We start from the raw sequence: 15,280 nt of genomic DNA, 5'->3' as shown, positions 1-15,280 counted from the left end.
ATGTCGGCCTCCTCGGGGGGGGGGATCAGGCAGGACCCGCGGTTTGTCACGCCGGGATTTTCGCTGATAACCACAGCTGCGCCGAAACACCGTGGGCGGCGGAAAAGAAGAAAAAAAAAAAAACCCGCTCGTCAGGTGGAACCGTTTCATCGGGAGGGGCTCGTCTCCGCGGAGGTAACCGTCCGCGAGGGAGGACACTCTGCCATTCTCCTGTTGCTATGGGACTCCCACATGATTTATTAGCCATATTATCGCGATCCCCCCCCTCCTCCCCCCCCCCCCCCCCCTTCCCTTCAGCAATTAAACAACACTGATGCTCCGGTCTCCAATTAATCCCACTCACCTGAAGAGCCTGGCTCCCAGGAGGGGGGGGGGGGGGAACGTTTATTCCTTTAGAGAGCTTAAAGGAGGATCGGAGCAGAAATATTTATGCCAATTACTATGGTCTTAGCATTAACACCTGTTTTAACATGGCTTCTTAATATACACCCCTGGAAACCTCAATAATTAATTACTGCCATCTTCACTGCCAATATTTGAGGGGCCGTATTTAAATTTAAATTGTGTGTTATGCCTTGTAGTACTGATGGGAAAATGCGGAGAGAGATTATTTTTGCCCCTTTTGTTGTCCCTCATTTCAGAGCTGTATGAATGAGACATTTGGTCACATCACGGTTTTTTTATTACTCTGTGTGTACTGTTGCCCCACTTCTAAAGACTGCCTATCAGCTACAGAAGAACAAAGGCATTCATCTAATAAATCTACAGTCCATTGGGGCAGAGCAAAAACCTGCCGACCATCCATCCATTTTCTAAACTGCTTATTCCTGGTAAGGTCCGGGGGTGGGGGTGGGGGGGGGGGGCTGGAGCCCTATCCCAGCATGCAGTGGGCTACAGGCAAGAATGCACCCCTGGACAGGACACCAGTTCAGCACAGGGCACACACACCGTTCACTCACATATTCATACCTAATTTAGAGTCTCCAATTAGCCTACGGCATGTCTTTGTAGTGTGGGTGGAAACCTACGTGGACACAGAGAGAACATGCAAACTCCACACAGAAATGTCCCCAGACAGGATTCAGACTTGTTACCGTCTCACTGCGAGGTGAAAACGCAGCGGAATTTAGGATTTTGAAGTCTGAACCGCATAAAATGTTCATTTCCTGTAAAGCACAGCACGGACAAAATACACAATTAGAATTTCATTCTGGGAAATGTAAGGATTGAATATCAATTGTTTTACATAAGGATATTAATACTGCGGCAATGTACAACAGTCTCTAGCAAAGCAAAGATCCCTCAGCAAGACAAAAAAAAACAAACAAATGAAAAAGACTTTTTAAGAATCAAATATTTTTTTAAAATATCATTTTCTTACATTTGGTTCTACCAGGGACGTCAATACATTTACTCTTAAATATTTTATTACCCACAAATACAATACAAAGACGGGAAAGGTCTGGGGGGGATTCACTCTGCAACTGCAGAGTGGTACTTGTCAGCACTAAATTAATAAAGACTTCTTAAAAAATCCTAAAATATAGCCTGAAAAAGCCTTGTAAAATGCAGTGACTCTTCTCCCTTGCCATTTGTGGCCAAGGTAACCTTTACTGGGTTGCACAGATTTTTTTCGCCAAAGAATGAAACTCGCTTTCAGCGTTTTTTTTTTGATTTCCACCTTCACAGCGGAACCGCCATTTCACGAGACAGACCGATACGCTTTAAAAGCAGCTCGGAAAGAGCCAGAGGCCGTCGCGCACCGCGCCAATTACCGGACCGAAGAAAGGCCGAGAGCCGTTAGGCAACAGCCAGCGCAATTAGCCGAATTTCACATTCACGCCGGAAAGCCCCTCGCCTGTTTGAAGTCTACGGTGAGATCTTCGGTGCGAGGCGTGCGCCCGTGCTGTTCCGAGAGGGGGGGGGGGGGCGGGTGTGTGTGGGTACAGAGCGCAATGGGAAAACCAAGCCGTGTTGCGGAAATCGCCGCCATTGATCCCGTGTCAATAATGAGCGTGTGCATGTGCGTGTGTAGTCCGGTGGGCGAGAGAACTTGGCCGCATCTAAATGCGCCAGACCCGAGAAGAGGAGATGCAGTGGGGTGGTCGGGGGGGGTTGGGGGGGGAGGGTTTGAAAAATAAATCCCAGGCTGCTTAAACACCGGTCGCCCGTGACTGCTTTGTCGTCCGGAAACAAAGTACCCTGGCATTTGCAATTACAGTACTATACATTTAAATGAATGGTAATTTGCTCTGCATCGCCGAGAAGGATAAATCCTCCATTCATCTCTGTGCGCTCGCAGTGGGTTTTTGTCTACCCGCGGTGGATGGCTGCGCCCCACAAACAGTGCGATCGTAGTGCGCAACCGTGATTGTTATGGCTGGCTTCAAAAGCCGCAGATATTAGCATCCTGCCAATTAACAACTTACTCGCAAATTACTCTGCGAACGTAAAGCATCTCCGAGCGACCCTTCAAAGAGCCCGACTACTTGTGCTCAATCGCGCCACATTTGTCAACCAATTAAGTTTTTGGATCGCGAGACACAATTTTGTTTTCTTTTTTATTTTTTTTTTCCCCCTGCCCATCTTCCTATTGTATGGTGTCAGGCAATTTCCCTTGCTGTCAAAGAACTGAGGGGCAATATGGAGCTGGTCCAAAGCAGTAATTCTAGGTTTGTGGGGGGATTTATAGTAGATTAGGCTCCCAGCCAATAGGATTGAAGGGTTTCGATTCCATTGAAATATAATATGTCCTGGTACATCTAATGAGAAAACTTAACATTTATCCAAAAAAAAAAATCCCCTATTTCATATCAGGTCCCGTAGGCAGGCACGTCGGTCCTCATATTCCCAACCGTAGTTGGCTCTGAAACGGTACTCGGTCGAAAAGAAAACTGTTATCCTACCGGTTTCCCACCTGTCAGACATCCCGTGCGCCAATTGATCCACTTCAACAGACATCATTCACACAGCCTTTTACTGTACATCCAAAAAAACCTGGCCCCCGAAAAGCCATATTATACAGCGTGAGTGGCTCTCAAATCCACAGTGATGCCATTCCACTGAGCAGACATCAAGCATCGCCGAGCATCAGTATACTCAGGCACTCTTGTGATACAATGCACTCGTCGAATGCCTACTTTACTGAAACAACATATCCGTGTCTCTACTCTCTACGGCTAGGGCAGACCGAGCTTCCAATACCGTTTCCTTCCGGAAAGAACAATGCCGTGGAAAATGTGCTGCGGTCCTAACGCATACCGCAGCTACTGACCGTACATTCCCACACGGCACAGGTGCCGCGTACAGTCCCCATCTGTACGAAGCAGCGACTGAGCGCGGCCTGCTCGCTCAAGGTTAGCCTCCGGACTCGTGGAGACGGGACAGGGCAGAGGGTCCTGCAGAGGGACGCTTTTGAAGGCGTAGCGCGATGAATGCGTGCACGGAGACGAAGCGCAAAGGCCCACGGTAATAACACACACCCCGAACCTGGAGGGAGAAGGAGAGGGGGGGGAAGAGAGCCCGTCGATGCTGTCTGCAGGGCTCAAGCAGTCGTGTTGAATTCTTCACAGGTCCCTCAGACGTAATTTTCAGCCTAATGGACGGGAGGGGACTCCAGGGCTGGCCTTTTTTTCCGGATGCCTATGCTGGAACGGAGGTTCCACGGTGAGCCACGGACCGATATCGCATTCCAAAAGGTCGTGGCCGGCGAACTCTTCCGGACACCCGGAAGTCTCCTTGTTTTTGACTCAAAGAACCTCTACACCAATGGGAACTCTTTTTTTATTCTGAGTTGAAAAAAGAAAAAAAAAGAAATAAACAAGGTTGTATTCTATGACGGTGGACTGGCCGCAAGTGAAACTTAAATGAATAGTGTGGCATTTTACATTCATTATTTTTTAGAACAATATTTTTATTTTACAACTAAAACCGTAGAGGAAAGCATTGCCGGAGTAAGCGAAATTGAGACAAGTGTTCACAATTAAGGATTGTGCTGTATTATTAAGTAAATCAAGTTACAGTAAGACACTAGTTTTATGAACCAACAACAAATATACCCCCTATTAATTTACAGAGGGTGAGCAACATAAACTACAAATGGGGCTTGCATTAACATGGGGAACCGCAAAGCTAGATGGCTTAATTTACACTAATAGAATAACCCCCACCCAAAGGCCCACAGTTATCAACCAATAATTATTATGTGTATTTCCAGAAGGGCTTATCCAAGCTAATTTGGCCAATCAGTGTGCAGCCGTATATTCCCTTAAGCAGTTCGGGGTTTAAAAGGTGACATCAGCAACCAAACCAGGAATGTGAAACTTCCTGAGGCCTTTCCTGGTTCAGAGGTTCAGCTTCCTAACCACTATGCCACCGTTCCACTGTGTAGGATTTACATGCGTGAGCGGGCAGGCGTGTACAGTAGATGTGCGCAGCGCGCGGTTAGATTCGTGAAGTCTCCCTGCAGTGCCTGGCCATATTTCTGAAGGCATTTAAAGGCTGTGTGTGATCAATTATGCATGAGAACGAAAGGGGAAAAAGAGCTAGATGCCAAGAGAACCTGCTATGGCGCTGCTTAATGTGTTTATCTCTACATGTAACGGCATGTAAATGCTGGAGGACAAGCATAAAAGAAAACCGGAGGAAGTAAATCTATCCAACGAGCCAGAGACGGCTAACTCTTTATGGTTAATTACAGGGCACCGATTCATACTCATGCTAATATGCTCATGTTGTAAAAATACATAGCCTACATCAAACAGTGTGGTTAGGAAGCTATGATAATATGATCTTCTTCATACATGTATGTAAGGGGAGTTGTCTGCTTTGTACCCCAATTGAAAACCCAACAAGTCGAGCTATAGCAGGGGTGGGCAATCCTGGTCCTGTGTATGCACGTTTTTGAGAATGAGCTTCTTGAAAGCCCCACATGTAAAACATTTGTTAAATATATGATAGTTTGGCAGTGAGTATTCCTAACTGGGTTTCCACTCAAACCAGATTTATATCCTCCATTACTTTTCAATGACATTTTAAGGATAAATGTGTGACTTTCAAGGGTTTATTTTTGGTGCAAGAGTCAGGGAAACTTTGGGCTGTAGGGATCATTATGCAAAGCAGAACTAGATTCTGAGGCAGATTTCTTTCAAATATTTTGTCTGTGCAAAGATATAGCCTTTTTCTAAGATTAACAAAGACCCTGCCTTAGATAATTACAACACATATTCTGCAGTCATATATTCACCACCAAGGGATTATAAAAGGTTTTATTTTAATGATATGGTTTTATTGAGACAGACAGATGTTCGAAAAATAATTCATGGATCTTTCATTTAATATGTTACGATGAGGATCTTTTCGTCACAAGTCTGAGTATTTGTTACTAGTGACACGCCATTCAGAACAATTTGCGACATGATATATGCATTCATAAAGCAGTCCATTCACAGGCCCATACCGTTATCTCAGATATGACTGCATGAAAAAATAAATCTTTATTGTTTATAAAGAATCAAGGTAAAAACGAGTCCGTTTTATTAATTGCTCTTCAGACGCCCGACGAAGTGTCACTTCCTGTCAGCGCTCGTTGTAAATAGCGTAGCTCGCTTCACATCCACACTGCTGACAGCCCTGATTTACTGACCTTCCTTGGCGTACATCATTACTTCATTGAAATATCGCTGTTAGCAGGGGGGCAAAATTTCCCATGTTGCACCAGGGCTGCCCTTAAAGTCTGAGCCGCTTTAGAGTCTGCCCTTTCTATACATCATCAGAGACTGCTTCCCCCCCCCCCCACCCCTCCCCACTCCTCCCCACCTAGTTTGCAACCAGAGAGCCCAGGCCTGTGAAAGATCATTTCAGTGCAGAGCTGTCCGCTATGATCAGATCACACCACTGCTCTTCGCTTCCTTCTCTCCTCTTCCTCGCCATTTTTCCAACGCTTTTAAATTGATGGTTGTTCTGTTCTCCTACCAACCCCCCCTCCCACCTCCCCCTAGCCCTTTGCCTTTCTGTCTTCCAGCCGGTGAAAGTGCATGCCATTTAACTTCTGGGTTCAATCAATTACCGCCCTGTTGCCCTTTTGATAATTTCCATCACTCACTGTTGAACGTGGCAGCTGAGGCACTTACCAACAGTCTGTGAACTTTTTATTTATTTATTTTTATTTTTTGGAAGCGTGGGATTTGGTCTTTTTTTTTTTTTTAAGAAGCTTGTTCAACACGATTCCCCGTATAAATTGGCCGATCTGACATCCCAGTGAACGCACTTTAAAGGAGGTTAGCTCGATCAATGGTCTCTGGGCCAAGCAGATCACCCATCGTTATGCAAATGTGTGCGCCCTGAAGACTTCATTCTCGTTTGTTTGTTTGTTTGTTTGACTTGCCGAAGAGTTTTTGCTGTCACAGCGGCAAACGTCAAGCTGTTCTCAAGGTCCTGAATTAAAATGATAGATCCATATGCTATGGAAAGCTGTGAACATAATTTGTAACAACCACGGACTAGAAAATTAGAAGAAAAAAAAGAAAGCGAAATCGTGCTAATCTTGAATTTTTTTTCCCATTTATTTAGCTTATGTTGCTTTCTTTTGTGTCGTCTGATGATCCAATGCTACTGTACTGAAAATTCTGATCTAACCTAGCGACAAGGAATGATTTACATATGGATATGAATATCAGTGAGCGCAAGATAGACACCTACCCTGTCCTGACTCTCCTCACTCTCACCTTACTCCTCTGCTGAACAGATCATGATAATCTGATGGGGTTTATTACGATTTAATGGTTAAAAACTTGAAAGGAATGTGAAGAAGACAATCAATTGCCACTTCAGGGGAATATAACCACAAACGGAATCCGGTTTCCTGGACCTTTAAAGTTAGCTATTCGCCCTACATTTTTTTGGACAAGTTTATGAACCCCAGAGCCTTTCTGTGCTTGCAGAGGAAAATTAATGAATAAATAAACAGACATGGGGCGAGAGTTATTGCCATGCCTTAATGGCCCTTCTGTCCCGCTCGTACGAGTGGAGGTGGTGGAGATTTTTTTTCCCCCCTCCGTCCTCTGTAATACAGATCACAAAGAACTGTGTGGCTTCAGCTGGGGAGTTGAGCCATAGAAACCTGCTCTCTGTTTGAAGCAGAAAACGTGCTTATTTTTCCTTGTTTGTCGGGAGCCATGCATAGCATTAAGGTCTATGCTGCATCTTATTGGCAAACATCCATCGATTCATTTTACAGGGGAGTCACACTTACCGATCCTCTTTAATTGTTTTGCGGGCTTGATTAAACCTGGCGGTAGGCCGGGATTGGCTTTTGGGGGGGGGGTGGAGGAGGGGAACGTGGACACCCCTACTGTAAGTCAATACGGCGAGGTTCAATACATCGATCCCTGTATTAATTTCGCAACCGCAACGAGGATTGTTTATCCTGGCCTGCTAATCAGACACGCGTTGCCTTTTTATTGATGTCTTTCGCAGGAATACATTTTCCCAGGAAAGTTTATAGCATGGCTTTCATTAGAATGGCATAACAATGGTAGGATGCCTTACATGTGAGGGGAAAATAGCCCTGTGGACATTACATTACATTTATCTGGCAGACGCTTTTATCCAGAGCGACGTACAAAAACTGCATTTCTTGGTCATGGACAACTACAAAACACAGGTTCAATAAGATACAATACTTATATTGTACGGCTGTTTCTAGCCAAGAACACAGTTTAGCTCACACAGTGAACACTATTCTGATCTAACCTCTGCAAAGCCAACTAGGCAGAAGAACAAGCTACAGTATTAATATTGGACCTTTCTACCCACTGCCTGAAACCATCATAGTACGTCCTGTCATAGGGAAAGTGTGGAAATTCTGCAGTCCAGGCTCGCTGAAACAAAATATGCTATTTGTCTTTGCTTGCACATAACTTGGACAGCTTTCCAGCCACGGCATTGTTTCACAAAGTCCTAGCGGAGACGTTGTTTTTAAACCTGCCTCGTGTTCCAAAAGTACATTTATTTATACCCTCCAGAACCACCAACTCAAGTTTCCGGTTTTTCCCTTATTTGTCCCTAATTATTGTGTTGATTTAACGGTGGTTTTTATTCGTGAAAAGTGACTTCCAAAATTATTCTTAGCGCTTGCCAGCGATTCATTATCATGATGACGGTGATCCTACTGGCATTCAGCATTTAGCTCTTATACAGAGTGGCCTGCATACATTTCACTTACATTAAGCATCGAGAGACTAGTGTTCACCACAAAGGGTAAACAACACATCGTTTCCAATCCCAGGAAATGTCTTTGCCAGCTGCCCACTGGTGCCTGGCTTCATGATCAAATGCCACCTACTGCTAGCACTTGAAATAAACTGTTGCTTTCCACCTAATATTCTCCAGCAGGTAAAGCCTGTAGTTTCCAGTGCATAAGCCTTTGAAGCTTCGGTATCTATCCCTCTCAGCGTTCTGTTTTGGAACAATTTGAGGCTTTTAGCGGAGTGGACCACTGCCACCCTTGGAGTAAACACTGGGTACCTGTGTCTTTTGAGTCCAATCCAGGATGAAGCATATCGCCACGGTAGCAAGTGCCTGATTCATTCAAATAGATGGTAGTCATCGCAAAATCGCTGGCTGGCTATCGCAGTTCCTGTGGTTTAAGCATCCATATAAAACATGCTCATGGTCTGTGGTGGAACAAAGCCCCCATATCTGTTTGTTAGATATATATATATATATTTTCTTTTTGACACAGTCCTTTAATGTCTCATTTTGCAGCTGAGAGATTTTAGAAACGGTGTATGATTCTAGGAAGTTGTCTTATTTTTTTTTGAAGGCTCCAGTGAACACCAGAAAGCAGCCAAACTTTGCTTGCTGGAGGGCACTACACCTGATAAAGCAGGTCGTTGCACTTATGAAAATACATGTCAATACACAGTTGACACTGGAAGACCTGTTTAGAGGCTCTCCACTAATAAACAATCAGAGCTGCAGATGATTTAGTGCGGTGTTGCCTTACTCTTTTTTTCCCCCCCATTGGTTTGGCATTTTCCCAGATCAGTATTAAGCATGAATCAAAATGGCTTTGATGTCACTGACCTTTTTGTTAACCGTACGCTCTGGACCTACAGCCCTCACAATCTGATCCACAACTGGGATATGACGTGAAACGGCTGCCCTTTTAGAAAAATCGCCGGATTAATATATAACGTGGAACCGCTATTATTTTGTCGACGCGCTACGTGATTGGCGTGCGCACCAGACACGATGAGTTACGTAACGATAACGTGCGAATGTGTGGCTGTCGTCTCCGGCCGGCTTAAGTCTTTCATTTGCGGTTTATCGCCCGCGATAAATTAAACGAAAACGCCTAAATAGAACAAGCATTCTGAAACCGAGATTTGCACTGTTTTTTTTTTTTTTTTTTTCCACCAAGGCTGTAATCCTCTGCAATATCCCTTATCTGATCACGAGCACAGCCTCTGGTAGGAGATTTATACACATCTGCCCCGCTCATCTACTGTAAAGCCGTTATGATACTCTCAAACTAAGAGCTGCGAGAGATGACCAGGCAACTGAGACTGTAAAGTGGGGGGAAAGAAAAAAAAAAAGCCTGGTCTTCTGTTTCCTTGTCACTGTTGTTTTTGTTGTTGTTGTCGCTGTAACATCCTCCCCTTCGAAGGCATCTCTACGTCTGAGTTTCTTCAAATGACCAAAATCTCATATTAATATGTTTTGTTTTGTTTTTTTAAGTTAAAAAGTGGCATCTCTTCTTTGAAGACTTATTACTTTTTTGCAGCAAGAGATCCCCAGTTCCCTGTATACCAATTTCAGGCTTGTCATATTTTGTCAGACGGTGGGCAAAAGGCATGTCCTGTAGTTTTACTGTTTTACTTTTATTTATTTATTTTTACTTCAGAAAGGGCAGTGAACAGAATTACTCCACTTTATTGAAAGTATTTAAATCATCCATCTGCTTTGTACTCATTCAGTAGGTACTTCACAGGGTTTGTTCAATAACGTTCATATTTAGTCCACTGCAAAAAATATGCGAAGGTCCACCACAGGCAGGTGTGCAAACAAGATTAATTTAAATTGTGACAATTCTCCAAGGACATTACTGCCCTATTTCTATTGCCACTTTATTTTTTCACTTGACAAGCACATTATATCTTCCTTATAGCCAAGTGAGACCTGAACAGAAATATTGAAGATTACAGAAAATTAGATTATTACTCTTTGCAATTGTTTGTTAAAAGATTAAATGGAAAATAGTGTTGAACAATTGCAAATACATTAAACACACAATACAAGCAACGGGAAGTAAATAATACTACTTACAGACAATCGATGGATACCCAGTTATCTAGCTAGCTAATGAACTTATCAGTTACGGCTTTTAAAAGGAGGGCAGTATACTAAATAGAATTGATCCATTCAGTACTGCCGTGAACCCGAGCCGCTAATTCTCAATGTGTGTGATACAGTTCGCCACTAATTTACTTACAGACAACACTGTAAGCAGTGCTGGGGAAAAAAAGGGGTAATTTCAGCTGAAGATTTCCTGCGTTTTTTTTTTTTTTTTTTTTGCTGAAACAAGACTTTAGGAGTAAAAACACTCTTTTCTAAGCATGCACCTGTTTCTGAGCAGGCTTTTTTTTATGAGTAAGCCTCTATTCATAAGGAAGCATTCATGAGTAAGCATTATTTCTAAGCAGGCTTTATTTCTCAGAGCAGGCTTCCACTTCTGAGCAGGCCGCCATTTCTCAAAGGCCTCTGGGGGATGGCTTTGAACCTCCGAGCCACCATACTCTGGTGGTGTTAAGCATTTAGCCGGAAATTTGCACATAATGGGGTGTAAGTCATTTAAGTGGTATTAAAACAGAACAATCTGTGTACTGTGAAATTAAATGTATACCATGGCTTAATTTCCCAGTGCAGAAAGCAGACTGTAAACAAAGCCTGCTCCATATATATGGAATTATTATTATTTTTTAAATCCAAGCCATCTTTTTTAAAATGTATATCTGTTATTAAATTCCATGAACTGATTCATTGAATTTCATCTCACCCTCAGAATAACTGAGCTTGCTTTTTTTTTTCTTCTTTTTTTTGCATTGCACTATATATTAATTGTAGTCGATGGAAGAATGCAAAGGCGAAATCTAAAACCTGAATATTTAGATTATTTTGTGCAGGGCAATGCTGCCAATAAATTGCCAAATGTTCCTTTTCATAGATTTAAAAATGCAGAAATCTTCACGCTCAGCAGTTGAGCATTATTCAAGAGTCTGTTTAAACAGTAAATGGCAAAGAGAGAGAGAAAAAAAAAAAGCAGTCGAATGGGTTACATGACACCTCAATATCAGGCAGTGACAGCATTCAGCTAATGCACTCTCCGTGGGCAGTGATAAAAGTTCAAAAAGAACCCCGTTAAGTGGCCTTAAAAAGCAAAGATGCTATTATTCCTTTAACTGTTCACTAAAACACAGCCCTGGCTTTTTGGAGCCCCTCCCTCTCTGTTCCTCAATATTTGGACCAGGACCAGCAGAACTGGAACCAAACCAACGACCAGAATGCACCTGGTTCAAGAGGAAGTGGTGGACCCAGTGATGAAAAGACAGGTGCGCACGACAACGCTCTGAAGAGGCACTGTCCCTTTTTAAAAAATCTTGTTCCTTGCCGCTCCTTTGTCAGCTGCCCCAGGACCTCTACACTGGGCAAAAAGGCATCCTGCCCAAAACGCACAAAAGAAAGAGGAAACAAACTAGCTTGCATGTTCTTTGGACTGTGGGAAGAAACCAGAATACTTGGAGAAAACCCACACAGACATGGGGAGAACAGGTAAAACTCCACACAGAAAAGCCCAGGCTGAGATTCAAACCCAGGACCTTCTTGCTGTGAGGTGAGCGTGCTAATTGACGATACTCATTAGCTGAAATGATTGGAATGCATAAGAAAATTCGCAGTGAGGTCACAGTATCACATCCTGGCAGGGAACGCAAAATCCTGCATGTTGCGTAACCACGTCGCTTGCCCACTTGGCTGATGACGCTGAAAACTTTAAAACTTCCAAGCTTTTAAATTTTGTGATTTTTTCCACTTTTTGCTCTCCCACTGTGAATGTGGTTCATTATTGACACTTTGTACACGTTGGATTTCAGGGAGAACTTTGTGGGCAGTGGGTGCCCGTTTCAATCAGAACGCCCAGGCTGTGATTCATTTTTCATATTTTTTTTTATAGAAATTGAAAAGATCAGTATAAACTAGACCAGGAGAAGTAAACCCTGGTCCTAAAGCTCCTGAGATGTTTTTTTCCACTTTTTGAAGAAAATTGTATTTTTATGATATACTACTGTGATTTATTTTTTACATGATTTCCTCCCGTTTTTAAAAGAGGGAAAATGTCTTATAAATAGATAGTGTGTCGCTGTTAATAAGATACTCCTGACTTCGTTCATAAATATACTACTTCATATCTCTCACGCTTGATAGCTAATTCGTGGGGGATCAAAAAAAAAACCCCACTACGTCTCATTTTATTCAATTTGACATTGTCTCTCTGGGATTTGTCCTGTTTTTCAGGCAAGTCTGTAAGCAAGACATTGTACTAATAGCAAATGTATGCAAATGCTTACATTTGAGTGGTTTTGAGGCAGCTTGCTGTATATTTTTACAAATTAAATAATATTTGGTAAATTGACTTTGCCATGTCGTGCCAACTTCTTGTCAGGTATGGTCGGAGGGCAACATGGCTAAAATGTCGATGTGAGACTGCTCACCGAATGATCCCGTACAGTGGTCACATTCTCGAAAATATGTGTCTAAGCTCTGAAAAGAAAGCACTCATGAGAGGGGAGATTTTGTACAAGAGCCTCGTCTATTTTCTCAGTCACACCATTATGGATATGGCTAAAATAAAGTGACTCATATTTTCCCAACCTCCTGTTCCTGGAAAATAAAAAAATAAAAGAACATTTGCCCATCATGGTATACTGAAACGAGCTTTTGATTTATATAAAAAAAGAAGCTGCTATCAAAATACATCAAAACATCAGCCCTCGTGAAGAGCCCGAATGCAGTTCTCCCGCTGAAACTCTCGATGATGCTGCGAAATGTTGCGGTAACGCGAAAATTTTTTGTATTTTTTATTTGAAATAACAGTGGGGAACGCGTTTTCCTCGTTCGTCTCCGCCGTTGAACGCGGAGAGAGCTCCGCCGCAGGACGCCGTGGCGCGGGCTCCATCCTTCTTCCTGTCTCGGGCTGCACCGCGCAGACGGTAGCGTATTAGCTCACAGCGACGCCACGCTTATTATGCGGGGGGGGGGGGAGAGGGCCTCGACGTATCCCTTACAGCCTTTCAAATGCGGCCTGTCACTGTTTATTATCGACAATATTTCGAAGAGACTCCAGCCCGGCCCGGTCCCTTCGCCTCGGCTATTGACCCGTGTTTGTGTAAGCTGACCTGTCTGGCACTTCTCCTTAAATGATCCCGAGCAGAAAGGTTTTCCATTTCACTTCCATTTTTTTTTTTTTTTTTTTTTTGAATGAGGCACAACCGATTCTTCTGGAGCGCTGTGTAGCCGAGCCCCTGAGCCTCGGTTGTACCCTGTTCCTTGATGATGCCGTCGGCGATTTATTTTAGTACCGGAGAGCTGGTGATTCAGAAACAATGAATAATGTATGAGGTAAACAGAGGGACTGATCCCATTTGCGTTTCCTGCATCGTATATAGGGGCAGCGCTAATTTCAACCGCGCTGGCGGAGCGTAGGATTCGTATGAATATTTAAATTTCCCTCTTAAATTGTGGGTAATATTCCCCAGGGATCAGGAAGTCCCTATTGGATTTCTGCAAGGATCGGTTCCCCTCTTTTTAATCTTTAGGTTCAATATCAGTCAATGGTAGGATCGCGCTCAGCTCAGCATTTTAATTGACAGGCAATGATGTGTGTGCCAGAAGGCTTTTGGAGAGGCAAGAAGAGCCATATTCGCCCTATACTCAATTTAACCAGTACCAAATATTTATATGGGGCAGAGAGAGTTCAACAATGCCGCAGTTTGTTCCCTGCTAATTATTTCAAAAAAGCACGGATCGCCCTGGACCTCCTGATATTCAAATCGCTGTTAAATTCTTTGCGGCGTCATCATGTTTCGCCACTTGTTGGTACGGAGCCATCGTTTCTGATTTTCGCATTGAATTTTCGTGCATATGCTCTGTGAAATGCATGTGACGGCAGTGTGAAAATGTTTTTTTCATGCTGGGATATACCACGCTGTGGGAACTACTTTGAATACATATACATATCTGAGAGGCCCGCTCTTTTGGGCACCGTTGCGCTACACGTGACTGTTCATTCGAGGGAGCCCTCGGTCAATTCGGCGAAATGGAACTCAATTAGCATAGAAAAGAAAGCAATCCCATCTCAGGAGTTGTCGATCGCCTAAACAGAGGGAGCTTGTGAAGGAACTGATGGAAATTGATGGGGCTTTGGAGCAGCTTGCAATGGGGGAAAACTCACAGGGGCCTTTGAATCCACAGTGAGTGAATTCCATCCAGGGTAACAATGTGTACTCCTCATGTGGGTATACCAATAGTGCAGTCTGAAACTTGCTAATATGTTCAATATTAGGGCGGCATGGTCACACACAATGGTTAGCATTGGTGCTTTGCAAGAAAGAGGCTCTGGGTTCCAGTCTGCAACTTCCTAAAACATTCAATATTAGGGTAGCATTCTAGCCTCCAAGTTTGAGTCCTGGATGGACCAGATCTCCTCCACATGGAGCCCGCCACAGCCCAAAGACATGTGGGTTAGTTGAAATAGGGTGACTAAATTAGCCATGGGTGTGACTGTGCATGGGGTTGTTCCCGCCCTGTACCCAGTGCTCACTGGGATTGACCCCAGATCCAACCCCACCCCCCGCCTGTGGGATCACAATCTGGAAAAGGATGCTTCATATTAATGGTATATATTCTGGACTAAATATCGCCAATGTGTTTTTTTTAATGATGATGCGGCCAGTAATGCTTCACTAAGCAGCTGCAGCCAGACTGCATTATTACTTCGATACGTGGCAGAAACAGATGTCCTGATGTCAAACAACAACAGCGCTGCAGAATGACATTGCCGCGATATTAAATTCCTGCTCAATTCCAATGTTCTCTGAAAGTCATGAATACTTTTATTTCGCCATGTTGCAATGGATGGAAAAAGGTATCATTTTTCAAATATCAATATATGAGGACGGTGGCATCTAAAACTTTCCACCGCAAAAGAATGAAAACTGCCTTA

This window comes from Anguilla rostrata, chromosome 10 (assembly GCF_018555375.3).
Source record: "Anguilla rostrata isolate EN2019 chromosome 10, ASM1855537v3, whole genome shotgun sequence".
NCBI lineage: Eukaryota > Metazoa > Chordata > Actinopteri > Anguilliformes > Anguillidae > Anguilla > Anguilla rostrata.
This window is presented reverse-complemented; position numbering follows the sequence as displayed.